The 14,350-nt window shown below is 26.0% G+C and overlaps 1 pseudogene; it reads right to left on the bottom strand.

Moving 5' to 3' along the window:
• Window positions 1–9,909: 9,909 nt before the first annotated feature.
• On the bottom strand, window positions 9,910–12,536 carry LOC124914838 (annotated as a pseudogene).
• Window positions 12,537–14,350: the final 1,814 nt, after the last annotated feature.

Genomic DNA, 14,350 nt, shown 5'->3' with positions numbered 1-14,350 from the left:
TCTTGACGTTCCTCAACCGCAAGCCACTGATCTTCATTGTGATAGTCAGAGTGCTATTCACATTTCTCGGAATGATGTGTTTCATGAGCGCACTAAACACATCGAGATCGATTGCCACTTTGTACGGCAACATGTTAGTGCTAGTACTATACAATTACGATACGTGTCTACCAAACACCAGACTACAAATGTCTTCACGAAGTCTCTCTTGTCGGGTCGTTTTTACATGTTATTGAGCAAACTCAAGTTGATATCTACTCTAGGGCTGCAAATGAGCCGAGTCGAGCTCGAACCAACTTGAGCTCGAGCTCGACTCGATTTAGTATTTATTAGCTCGACTCGAACTCGAGCTCGAACGAGTTTATAAATTTGAACTCGAACTCGAGCTCGACTATTAACCTACAAGCTCGGCTCGACTCGAAAAGTTTGAACTAAAATTAAATTTTCAAACTCAAGCTCGAGCTCGAACTCGAACTCGAACTCAAACTCAAACTCAAACTCAAACTCAAACTCAAACTCAAACTCAAACTCAAATTCAAACTCAAACTCAAACTCAAACTCAAACTCAAACTCAAACTCAAACTCAAACTCAAACTCAAACTCAAACTCAAACTCAAACTCAAACTCAAACCCAAACCCAAACCCAAACCCAAACCCAAACCCAAACTCATACTCAAACTTAAACCCAAACCCAAACCCAAACCCAAACCCAAACCCAAACCTAAACCTAAACCTAAACCCAAACCCAAATCCAAACCCAAACCCAAATCCTAACCCAAACCCAAACCCAAACCAAAATTTATTTTCAAAACGAAAATATCAAACTTTCATACATATTCAACATTTAAAACATTATATTTCAAAATAAAATATTAAACAATCATAAATATTCAAAATTTCAAAAATGATAGTCCAAAGTCCAAACTTTAAAAAAATCAAATCACCATTATTAATCAAAATTCTAAAATATAAAATTTCAAAATTAAAGTATAAAATAATATAAATTGTTTGAAGAATCAATATATTAATATTTTTTAAGTCTGTTCTTCAAACATAACACGTACTTACTTGCAGTCAATAATATGAAATATTTAAGCTTAAAAATAATTAATATAAAAATAAATGTTAAAAAACATCTAAATTTAACTTATATATTAAGGAGTAAATACTGCCAAAAAAAAATATTTATAAACTTATTTATAGTTAGAATCTACTAATTTTATATATATATATATATATATATATATATATATATATATATATATATATATATATATATATATATATTATAATATACTATTAATCTTATAATATAATATAATTTTTTTATCCCTTCATATAATATATAAAATATATAATAACATTTTTTAATTTTTATTATATATAATATTTTAACATTTTTTTATCTTTTTCAATATTGTATATAATATATTAACAATTTTTATCTCTTTAGATATTATATAATATTATATACTAATTATTATATCTTTATTTAATAATTAATCCAACCATAATATAAACTAAAAATCATTTTATATAAACCCTGATATAAATTGAAAATCATTATATATAATAATATTTCTATATTTATCCAACCTCTAATATAATTTCATGCTTTTATATATATATATATATATATATATATATATATATATATATATATATATAAATATATAAATATATATAATATTAGTGTTTTTCTATATTTATCCTATAAGAATTAGTTTCTCATCATACATAAGGAAATCAAAGTTATCTATAGTAGAAGTAAAAATAGATAGATTTTAATTACCTTGTAAGTCTTATGAGAGAGAAATATTGTAGATGAAAAATAATATAAAAAAATGGAATCAATATATTATCAATGAGTGAAAGAAATAGTAAAGACGAAAAAAGAAAAAGAAGATGAAATGGTGAAAAAGAATAAGAAGATAATAAGAAGATGAAAATGTTTGAAGAAGAAGATGAAATGGCCATGAAGAAGAAAAAATTGTGAAGACGGAAGAGAGAGAAGAAAAAAAGATGAAGAGTTATGTAGATTGAAATTAGAGTTCTGCTTTAGATAATATAATATGATAATATGGATTGGACTTATTATATGGGCTTTGAAAAGAGAAGAGGAAAGAGAAAAAATATTGTTTTAAATTTTAATATTAAAAATAAATAAATAATATATTATATTATATTATCAGGCTCGAAAAAGCTCGACAAGCCATCGAGCAAACATTATATGAGCTCGAGTTCGGCTCGAATAATAAACGAGTCGGCTCGTGTTCGGCTCGAACTCAATTAAAGTCAAGCTCAAGTCGAGCTTTGACCGAGCGGCTCGCAAGTAGCTCACGAGCAGCTTGACTCATTTGCAGCCCTAATCTACTCTACCACCTTAAACTTGAGGAGGGGTGTTAGAATATATTATGTGGTCCAGCCCATCTAAAGGTTTTAGCCCATCTACAAGTTGCCTTAACTTGGGCGCTAAAATAAATCTTTTATATATATATATATATATATATATATATTATAACTATGTATTATCATTCATTCAATACAATCTTTTTCTCTATATTCTTAGAATTAACATTTCAAATTAGTAAGTTCAAATATTCTTTTTGATTTTCAGTTCAAATTAACCTAGAGTTCAAAATTGGTTATGATAAAATGACATTGGATGTTCAATTCAAATTTTAATTTTATTCTATATGAAAGTTATAAGGCTAATTACACTTTTATACGTTTATTAAATAACAAGTAAGACAATAACTCTAAAATAGACTTAATGTAGAATATATTGCTTATTTATTTTTAACTAAAATAAACAGATTATACAAAGTCAATGACTATTCAACTTGAATTGCAATATTATTTTCTATAAAAATTGATAAATAGCACTAAAAAAATTTTATGATAAAATAAGTTTCGTAACTATTACACTTTCATTACCTATGCACGAAAAAAAATCCAACATCACTAAAAATAAATGATATTTCAAACAACTTAACACATTGTCACTTAAAAATATTCTATAAAGACCATAATTGATCCGAATAATTCGTAGTATTTAGAAAATTGTAAGAAAAAAATAGTTCTCTTAATTTTCTGTTCAAAATAACTTTAAAATAAATTTAATATTGAATATATTGCTTAATTATTTTTAACAACAAATAATTTATAAAATGTAAATGTCTTTTCAAATTAAATTCTTATAATAGTTAATAAATAGCACTGAAATAAAGTGATGATAAAGTAAGTTGGATAACTATTACATTTTCATTACCTATGCACTATTACATTTCCATTACCTATGCACGACAAGAATCCCACCTCGCTTGAATTAAGGATATTTCGAAGCTATGTCTTTAAAAATTGAGACATTAAGAGACTCTTATATAAGTTGTCAATAATTGTTCTGGATAATGTTTAGTATCTAGAAAACTTAGGACAAAAAAAAAATTTACAATTTTTTTTTTTGACAAACATCACATCGTCTCTTAATTTTAATAAATTAAATTTCAATTTACATAACACATTGTATTTCAAAATCGTTCTGACAAGATCCAATAGGCCGACTCCTACACTTAAAAAACATTAAGAAAAAAATAGTTATCTAGTAGGAAAAAACAATTTAAAGAAATTAGTTAATTATATTTCAATTTAGTTAGGACAAATAATTTTTTTGTTTTGAGCAAACATTACATCGTCACTTAATAAAGGACATTTCAAGTTACATAACATATTGTATTTCAAAAACGTTCATGCTCCTACACAAGTTGTCCATAATTGATCCATGCTTAGTTTTTAGAAAACTTTGGGGAAAAAAATAATTATTTAGTAGGAAAAAACAATTTAAAGAAATTAGTTAATATATTTCAATTTAGTTAAGCCAAATATATTTTTTTAATTATATAACTAACTCTCACTTGTACGGAAAGTTATTTAAATAGGTGTACTATTAAAAATTAAAAATTGGCTCATTTAGTTTCTTTTAGTAAACTATAATTAATTTTTCTTTTTTAATTTATATATTTATTAATTAAATATAATATATTTTCTCTCTCCTTTTTTATTATCAATGAACTCTTTATTTTTATATTTTTTATAAATATTTATTATTTATATATAAGTATTTATTATTAATTATTTTAATTTTATTTATATAAAATTATTTGGTCCAAATAGTTGGATATAATAATGATTTATCATTTAAACAATAAAAAGTTTTCAACACAAAAATAAATTAATTAATAATCAAAAATTGAATAATAATAACAACTCATTCATCAAACAACAAAAGAATAATAATCAAATATTAGATAAAATAATGTTCCTTATTACCAAGTCATAAATCAAAAATTAAATAAAAAATTATTAATTATATTTTTATTCATATTAAAATAAATAAGAAATCATTCCAAAAAAAATATTACAGTAAAACATAAAATTCATAAATAAATTATAAAAATAATTTAAAAAATGAGAATTTTAGAATAATGAAAAGAAAAACTGATAAAAAAAATAAAATAGAAAAGAAAAACTAATATAAAAATAATAAAAAGTTTTAAAATAAAATAGGAAAAAAAGCTCACTTAGACGTATGTACTTGTAGAACTAGCTCACTTAAACGTATGTACTAATAAAATGTCATTTAAACGTATGTACTATAAAAAATTGACTCATTTAACCTCTTTAAATAACCATAGTTAACTTTTATTTTTAAATTTATATATTTATATTAATATATTTTCTCTCTCTTTACTTTTCATTTATTATTTCATTTATTACTAATAAATGAATTCTCTATTTTTATTTTTTTAATAATTTTTTATTATTTCTATATGAGTATTTATGATTGATTATTTTAATTTTATTTTATATATATGAACCTTCATCATTAATTATTTTAACTCTATATTTTTTCTTCTTTTTTATATATATTTTTTTATATTTATATTAATTATTAATTAATTTAAAATTGTTTAATCCCAATAATTGAATATAACAATGAAAATTTTTTCAACAATAAAAATCCTTCAACACAAAAATAAATTAATTAAGAATTAAGAATTGAATAATAATAAAACTCGTTCAACAAACGCTAAAAGAGTAATAATCAAATATTAGATAAAACAATTCATTTATTAGTAGTGAATAAAAATTAAATAAAAAATTATTAATTTCATTTTTATTTATATTAAACTAAATAAGAAAAAACCCTTTTTCATTTTTATTATATTAAACTAAATAAGAAAAAACACTTTAAAAAATATTACAGTAAAACATAAAATTCATAAATAAGTTGTTAAATTTTTTTAAAAAAATAAGAATTTAAGAAATATAAGAAATAAAAACTAATAAAAAAAATGAAATGTAAAAGAGAAATTAATATTAAAATAATAAAATATTTAAGAATAAAATAAATTATCTAGTTTAATTAATGAAAAGGAAGGAGAGAGAAAATATATTAATATTTAATTAATAAATATATAAATTTAAAAATAAAAATTAACCATAGTTATTAAAAGAGGCTAAATGAGACAATTTTTGATAGTACATATGTTTAAATGACCTTTTATTAGTACATACGTCTGAATGAGCTAGTTGTACAAGTACATAAGTACATAAGTCTAAGTGAGCTTTTTTCCAATAAAATAAATTTAACTAGTTTAATTAATGAAAAAGAATGAGAGAGAAAATATATTAATATTTAATTAATAAATATATAAATAAAAAAATAAAAATTAACTATGGTTAACTAAAGAGGCTAAATGAACTAATTTTTGATAGTACGTAAGTTTAAATGACTTTTTATTAGTACATGTTTTTAGGTAAGCTAATTGTGCAAGTACACGTATAAGTGAACTTTTTTTTTTTTTTTTTTTTTTGTTAAACATCACCTCGTCTCTTATTTATTTATTTTTTTCAAAATAACTCTAAATAGATTTAATGTAGAATATATTGCTTATTTGTTTTTAACTTAAACAAACAATTTACATAATATAAATAGCAATTCAACTTAAATTGCATTATTAATTTTATAAAAATGGTTGTAAACACTCATTTTTCATCCCCAAATTTTGTAGTTTATGCTTTTAATAAATTCGAGCCTATACAAATTTCTCGAATTCATTCACGGGCTCATTGTACGATTTGTTTTAAAGACGATTATTTTTAGAACAATTGAGTTTTTTTAAATAATTGATTTTGATTCTTAATAAAGTTAAAGTAGAAATCTGTCTATGTTAAAACACTTAGGGAAGTTATTATACTTAGAATATTCAAGGTTTTATTTAATTAATTACCTTTGGTATTTATAAAAAAAAAAAATTATTTTTGCAAAATATATTTTAACGTTTTTATAAAATTTCGTTAGGTATATTTTATTTTCTTTTAATTAGATTAGTTTGTTAGATTAGTTTGCGATTTAATTTTTGAATAAGTTACTTATTTATTAATTAGAATTGTTCCTTAAAATTAAAAATAAAAATTACTTATTTGGATTTTTAACAAAATATTTTTTTTGTAGAATGAAGGGGTGTGTAAAGGGTATAACGGTGCAAAAATAAAAAGATAGCGGTGTCTACACAATCATGAGAAGCACCCTAGGTCAAAGGAGAAAAAAAAAATGAAGGAAGGAGTTGTTAAGAAAAAAAATGGAAGAAGTTAAAAAAAAAAAAAATTCAAGTGAGCATTAAAGACTTTCATTTTTTAATTAAAAATTAAAATGACCAAGTATTACATCATTTATATATTAAAGCTTAAATCACATTGGTAGTGAAATGTCAAGTGGACATTGCTCCATTTAAAATATTTTGACATATTTTAAAATGGAAAAATCTTTCCAACGTCAAGTCTTAATTTCCTAATTTTTGAAATTAGGTGTCGACCTCTCTAGGATTAATAAAAATTGAAAAGGTTAAAAGGCATATGACATACTTCCCATTAAAAAATTCTCAATCTCTCCCAGATTCACGGGAATGTAAAATATGAAGTTGTCTACAAAGCCTCATTTTTAAAACTTAAATTTTTCAAACATTAAAATTAATTACCCTAAGTTTTCAAAATAAATTTTTTAAAGAGCGTCCCAGAATTTTCAAACTAGTCAATAAAAAATTTTTTAAAAAAAATCGATCACAGCTATAATAGTTAATAAATAGCACTAAATAATTTTATGATAAACATCATTGAAATTGAGTCATTAAGACCCAATGGGCCGACTCTTATACAAGTTCCCATAATTGATCTAAATAATGTTTAGTATCTAAAAAAACTTGGGACAAATAAAAAAAATAGGCAATTTTCTTTGACAAACATCACATTGTCTCTTAATTAATAAAGGACATTTCAAGTTACATAACACATTATATTTCAAAAATGTTTTCAAAAATGTTCGGACAAGATCCAATAGGCCAGCTCCTACACGAGTTGTCCATAATTGATCCACATAATGTTTAGTATTTAACAAACTTTAAGAAAAAAATAGTTATCTAGTAGGAAAAAACAATTTAAAGAAATTAGTTAATTATATTCCAGTTTAGTTAGGACAAATACATTTTTTTAGCAAACATTACCCCGTCTCTTAATAAAGAACATTTCAAGTTACATAACACATTGTATTTCAAAAACGTTCATGATCCTACACAAGTTGTCCATAATTGATCTAGATAATGCTTAGTATTTAGACAACTTTAGGAAAAAAATAGTTAACTAGTAGAAAAAAACAATTTAAAGAAATTAGTTAATATATTTCAGTTTAGTTATTTTCTTTTTGTCAAACATCACCTCGTCTCTTAAATTTTTTTTTCTTCAAAATAACTCTAAAATAGATTTAATGTGGAATATATTTCTTATTTATTTGTAACTTAAACAAACAATTTACACAATGTAAATAGTTATTCAACTTAATTGCAATATTAATTTTATAAAAATTGTTATGATAGTTAATAAATAGCACTAAAATAATTTTATGATAAAGAAAGTTACGTAAGTATTATATTTTCATTACCTCTACACAACAAAAGCTAGATTAAAAGACAACTACTTAACACATTGTCTCTAAAATTGTTCAGTAAAGGCACAATGGGTTGGCTCTGGCACGAGTTGCCCATAATTTATTTGAAAATGCTTTGTTAAGCAACTATTTTTTTTTATGATTATTTGTAACTTAAACAAATAATTTATATAATGTAAATGGCTATTTAACTAAATTGCAATATTAGTTTTATAAAAATTACAATAATAGTAAATAAATAGCACTAAAATAAGTTTATGATAAATAAGTTGCATAACTATTATATTTTAGGGAAAATAACAGGTCTCTAGTAGGAAAAACCTATTTAAAAAAATTAGTTAATAATATTTCAGTTTAGTTAGGTCAACTAATGTTTTTTTGGAAAACATCACATCGTCTCTTAATTTTCCGTTCAAAATAACTTTAAAATAGACTTAATGTAGAATATATTACTTATTTATTTGTAACTTACACAAACATTTATATATCGTAAATTTTCATTCAACTTAAATTACAATATTAATTTTATAAAAATTGCTATAATAGTTAATAAATAGCACTAAAATAATTTTATGATAAATTAAGTTGCGTAACTATTATATTTTCATTACCTATACACAACAAAAATCTCACATCTAGGTTAAAAGACAATTTCAAGTTACTTAACACATTGTCTCTAAAATTGTTCAGTAAAGACACAATGGGTTGGCTCCTACAAGAGTTGTCCATAATTTATTTGAAAATACTTGGTTAAGATTTTTTTTTTTTTTGGAAAACATCACCTCGTCTCTTAATTATTTTATCAAAATAACTTTAAAATGGACTTAATGTATAATATATTGCTTATTTATTTGTAACTTAAACAAGTAATATATATATATATATAGTGTAAATGGTTATTCAAGTTAAATTACAATATTAGTTTTATAAAAATTACAATAATAGTAATTAAATAGCACTAAAATAAGTTTATGATAAAGTAAGTTGCGTAACTATTATAATTTAGGGAAAATAATAATTCTCTCGTATGAAAAACCTATTTAAAAATTTAGTTAATTATATTTCAGTTTAGTTAGGTCAACTAATGTTTTTTTTTTTTTTTTTTTTGACAAATATCACCTCGTCTCTTAATTTTCCGTTCAAAATAACTTTAAAATAGACTTAATGTAGAATATATTACTTATTTATTTGTTACTTAGACAAACAATTATATAATATAAATTTCTATTCAACTTAAATTGCAATATTTATTTTATAAAAAATACTATAATAGTTAATAAATAGTACTAAAATAAGTTTATGATAAAGTAAGTTTTATGATAAAGTAAGTTGAGCTAATATATTTTTATTATTTATGCATGATGGACATTGTAAGCTACTTAACACACTGTATCTAAAAAAAAGTTCAGTAAATACCCAATGGGCTGGCTCCTACACAAGCTTCCCCACAGTTGACTAATGGACTTCTGAGAGGCTATACAGATTGGATAGGCCATTGCATTTACAAAGCACAAGTAAATTATTTTTGGTCAAGAATTTTATTTTCAAAAGTATTGAATGAAGGAAAAGAAATAAAAAAATTGTTAATTTTTTTCAGCCAATTCTAATCAAATTGCTACGTTATCTCTCATATAATTTTGTTAGCTATTATCTCTCATATAATTTTGTTAGCTATCTGAGATCACGCATCTTAAATCACAATTTTTTTATCTTATAAATTGAAATTGTGAAATTTTATTCTCACTAAAGCACACTTGAACAATAAATAGAGCTAATAATTGTGGAGATGATTTTACCTCGTCGTTATGAGTTAATAATGTAACTAAATGCATGAGAATTACTATGAACAATGATTGAAGATGGCTTTACCTAATTGTTATGAGTAAAGCAAAAGTCAAAAACATTAAGCAAACCTGAGTCCCATTCGAAAAGCTGAAACATAATAATAAATATATACAAAAGATTAATGTATGAAACAACCAACCGACCAACTAACAACAAATCACTCATCTTTCGGATGGTCAGCCAGTGTTGTCTTGCAGATAGGGCACATGTTCTTCAACGATAACTAAGGGCGAATCGAGGAATTTTTTTTTCACTGGGCTGAATAAATATTATAGGTATTACATTAATCAAATCGTTTCACGAATACCTTACTATTTAAAATAAAATAAATATACGAAATCTAATCAAATATAAGAATACTCAATTTAAAAAAAAAATTATAAATTTAAAACTATATAGTTAAAGAAAAATTATGTTTAAAAATGTGAAAATTTAAATTAATTAAGTTTTAAATAAATAAAAACTAAATATATATATATATATATATATATATATATATATATATATATATATATATATATATATATATATATATAAAGAAAAAAAATATAAAAATTTAATTAGTAATTTATGTGAGAATATAGAAAAACGAATAAAAATATAAAAATAATAACAAAAATACTAAATCATCACAAAAACAGATTAATAAGTTAATATATATTACAGAAGAATATAATTAAAATTATATAATATTAATATATATAATTCGTTTTGGAAAAATAAATAATATATCAATTTATATAAAACTTTAAAATATTTTAAAATTAAAAAATATAAAAAACCATTTTACCATTATATAAATTATTATTTAATCTTTTATCTTAGTAATTTGTATTATTAATTATATTAAAATAATAATTATCCTATAAATGTAATTTTAAAAGAATTAATAAGACTATTATATAATTTAAATTATTTTATATATAATTCTTTATACTTAGGTTATATAAATAAATTTTATACAAACAAAGGAGTCTTTATACTTAGGTTATAAAAATAAATTTATACAAAACAAAGGAGGCCAAGGTTTGATCACCTGACCTCCAGGATAATAATTAACTCAAAAGCCAAGTGAACTAACCATATTTGTTACATATAAACATATATATATATATATACTGTTTTAAAACTCTACCCTGGGCTGGAGCCCACCGGAGCCCGCTACGTGGCTCCGCCATTGACGATAACCACTTCTTGATACAACTCACATGGAAATCATGACCGCATGCTTTCAATGTCCCAACCTCATCCATGTTTTCGTATTCTTCCTGTTTCCCATTTCATTCAATCAATTAATTAATGAAAATGAAGATCTAAGAATTCCAGCATTCAGTTCTAATCTTAGTGTCTTACCAGGCAGATCACACACTTCAATTCCTCTTGCCAATGCTCTGATGAGCAATAAACCGTTTCACTTAAGCTTTTATTTATCATATTATCGGACAAGCCTGTGTTAACATGCCCAATACTTTCTCCTAGAGCAAGCAATTCCTGACAATACAAACAACTCCTATTAAATATTAGCCCCTTAACTGAAAAGAGTTGCATAATAATATACTTCATAGCTCATATTGTCTACGTCTAGCCTCAAATTCCTGTGCTGATCGAGCAAATTCCTGGAACCATAAATTCTTGACCGGTCTGCTACCATAAGACCCTGTCAAAGACACAAAGATGTGATTTTTTTTTGTATAGAGGAGGTGACTATCATAACCGCCGTAACCCCCACTTCAATCAAGATGCTTTCAGTTGGAATAGAATATGAGACCTCGGTCTCTTCCATACCCTGGGTGGGTCATGAAGATATGAACTTTCCACACATTTTTTTTATGATATAGAAGTTGTGATTCTTCTTAAAAAAATGTATTAAAATACAAGGATCATGGCTCATGGCCTTATTAGAAAGTGATATTTTGTCACAATCACAATCCCTTTTGAAAATTGTTCAAATAACAAAGTTAAAATGATTTTGTTTGCATGAAAAGTGTGACGGTATTGAAACTTTCTAGGTGAAAAGTGCATGACAAAAATGATTGTGACAAAATTATAGACATGCTGCATAACATACCTCTGGTGCAGATTGTTCATGGAGGCCCATACCATTATTGAAGGATCGATGATACAGATATTATTGTTCTTCCATTTCTCTCATTGTTACGCCATCCTGAGGAGAATCCCCTTGAATGTTGTCTAGAGGGATGATTTACTCCAACCGGCTGCTGCAAACCTTCATCCCCTGCTGCAGAATATCCTAGATGTAAGTTGTTTGATGAAGCTCTAAAGGCTGGGGCCAATCTTTGATGATCATAGCTGCTTCTAGCCCCTCTATTTGGTTGGCTATGTAAATTCTGAGGAATAAGATGCCCGCTAGAGGGAAAATCATTATGGTAACCCATAGAGTCTGCAGATGTACTACTATGGCGACTCGGGCCGCCTAAAGTGAAGTGATTGTTCTCCTGACTCGAGATATTGGCATCTGCAATTTGAAAAAATAAATTTCTCATGAAAAATAGAAGGCTAGATGATAGAAAGAAATAAAGAAACTAACAAATGACAGTACCTAAATACATAATTCTCCCTTGTGGAGCAGGACCAATTTGAGTATTGTTAAATTCCTGACCAAAATGCTCCACCACTGGGGTAGGATGATCAGAAATATAACTACTTGTGAGGGAAGAATGATAGGGAGGGGTTCAAGCATTGACCGTCTTCTCACATTCCTCAATGAACCTTCACCACGAATTGAGAATCTGAATGTGTTGAGAATCTGAATGTGGGTTTTCTTGCCACACAGCGGAAGAACTTCCAACGCTAGAATATCTGTCTGTGCTACCCCCTTCATATATAGAAGGGTTTTTTCTCTTGTAAGGTCCCCTATTTCTGAAACCACCCTCAGCCCCACCACAGAAGGTATGTGCACCATGACTAGATGATGACGATGATGATGCATTGTGTGCATAACTGTTAGGTGCCAAATTGGAACTTCCGGAAGCATGTAAAGGTAAGTAGGATTCATGAGATCTTCCAGGAGGAGCATCAGGCTGATATTGTGGCATTTCATTCATATGATTGGAAGAAGCAAATCCATTTGATCTTGGAACTGGATTGTAAGCTCCGTAATTGATACCATTGACAGGCATATTTTTTTCTACTGGGTACACACCAGAAACATTTTCGGAGCCTGTTCTTGCCAAAAAAATATCATTAATGGTGTTTCTAATGGTAACCCAATTACTACCAAGGCCTTGTTTGATAAAGGGTTATTAAGATTTAATTCAAATCACTCCTTATCTCATCATCAATCAATTAATTAATAAAATCATTCATATTATCAACTAAAATATGAAAATGTCGTTTATTTTTTAATAACTGCAAAAGGACATTTTAGTCCTTTAGCTCAAATAGCCCAAAATAATCCATTTTTCACAAATAATTTATTTCTTCTTTAAAAAAATTGAATAATTTCAAGAAAAACCTATATCAAACAAGTTCCAAAGTGTTAAAATATCAAGTCCTGGAAATCATTTATCACAATGCTTCTTGTCTATGCCCTCCTCAAAGGTGTATATTAGAACAACTCTTCACACGAAACATTGGAAAACTATTCTTCAGGATGGTAAATGGACCATGATATTGACATGATAAAATACTAGTAATTTATCGATGATAATAGGCATGATATTGACAACTCTGTAAACCCACTCGAGGAAATACCATAACGAAAAGGACCATGTACAAGTAAACATGAGTGAAAAGAACCAATATAAGTCAATTTAAAGATATATTTCCCGGATGCATGTAAGTTCTCTCTTGATGTACATTGTTCCAGTTCTGAGCGTTACCTATCTCAAATACATGAGGTGGGGTAAATCCATTCCTATGCCCATCTTCACACAAGAGGTCAAGAGAACTTTAACTTCCCAATGTCCAAGAAAGCTTAATGATAGAGATTAATCCCATGGTTATTATTGATAAACAATGTTACAATATATACTAGTCAAAAGACTCTTAATAAGGTAAACCACTAATCTAGGAATCTAAACAAGGTAACCCACTAATCGAGGAATCTAAACAAGGTAACAAGATATATACAATATACTAATACACCCCCGCAGTCGAAACGGGAGATTCTCGGACGCTGAGACTGTCTCTGAAATCTTCAAATAGTATGCGCGGAAGTCCTTTGGTGAATATGTCAGCGATTTGAAAACGAGAAGGCATATGAAGAATGCGAACTTTACCTCTATCTACTTTTTCCCTTACAAAGTGTATGTCCATTTCGATGTGTTTGGTACGTTGATGTTGGACCGGATTTTGGGAGAGATAAATCGCACTTATGTTGTCGCAGTAGACCAGTGTGGCTTTGTCCAATGAGATACGAAGTTCTAACAATAAATTGCGAAGCCAACAGGATTCGGAGACAACATTGGCAACTCCTCTATATTCAGCTTCAGCACTAGAACGAGAAAGTGTGGATTGCCGTTTTGACGACCAAGACAGAAG

Source organism: Impatiens glandulifera, chromosome 1 (genome assembly GCF_907164915.1).
Source record: "Impatiens glandulifera chromosome 1, dImpGla2.1, whole genome shotgun sequence".
NCBI classification, from domain to species: Eukaryota; Viridiplantae; Streptophyta; class Magnoliopsida; order Ericales; family Balsaminaceae; genus Impatiens; species Impatiens glandulifera.
This window is presented reverse-complemented; position numbering and strand designations above follow the sequence as displayed.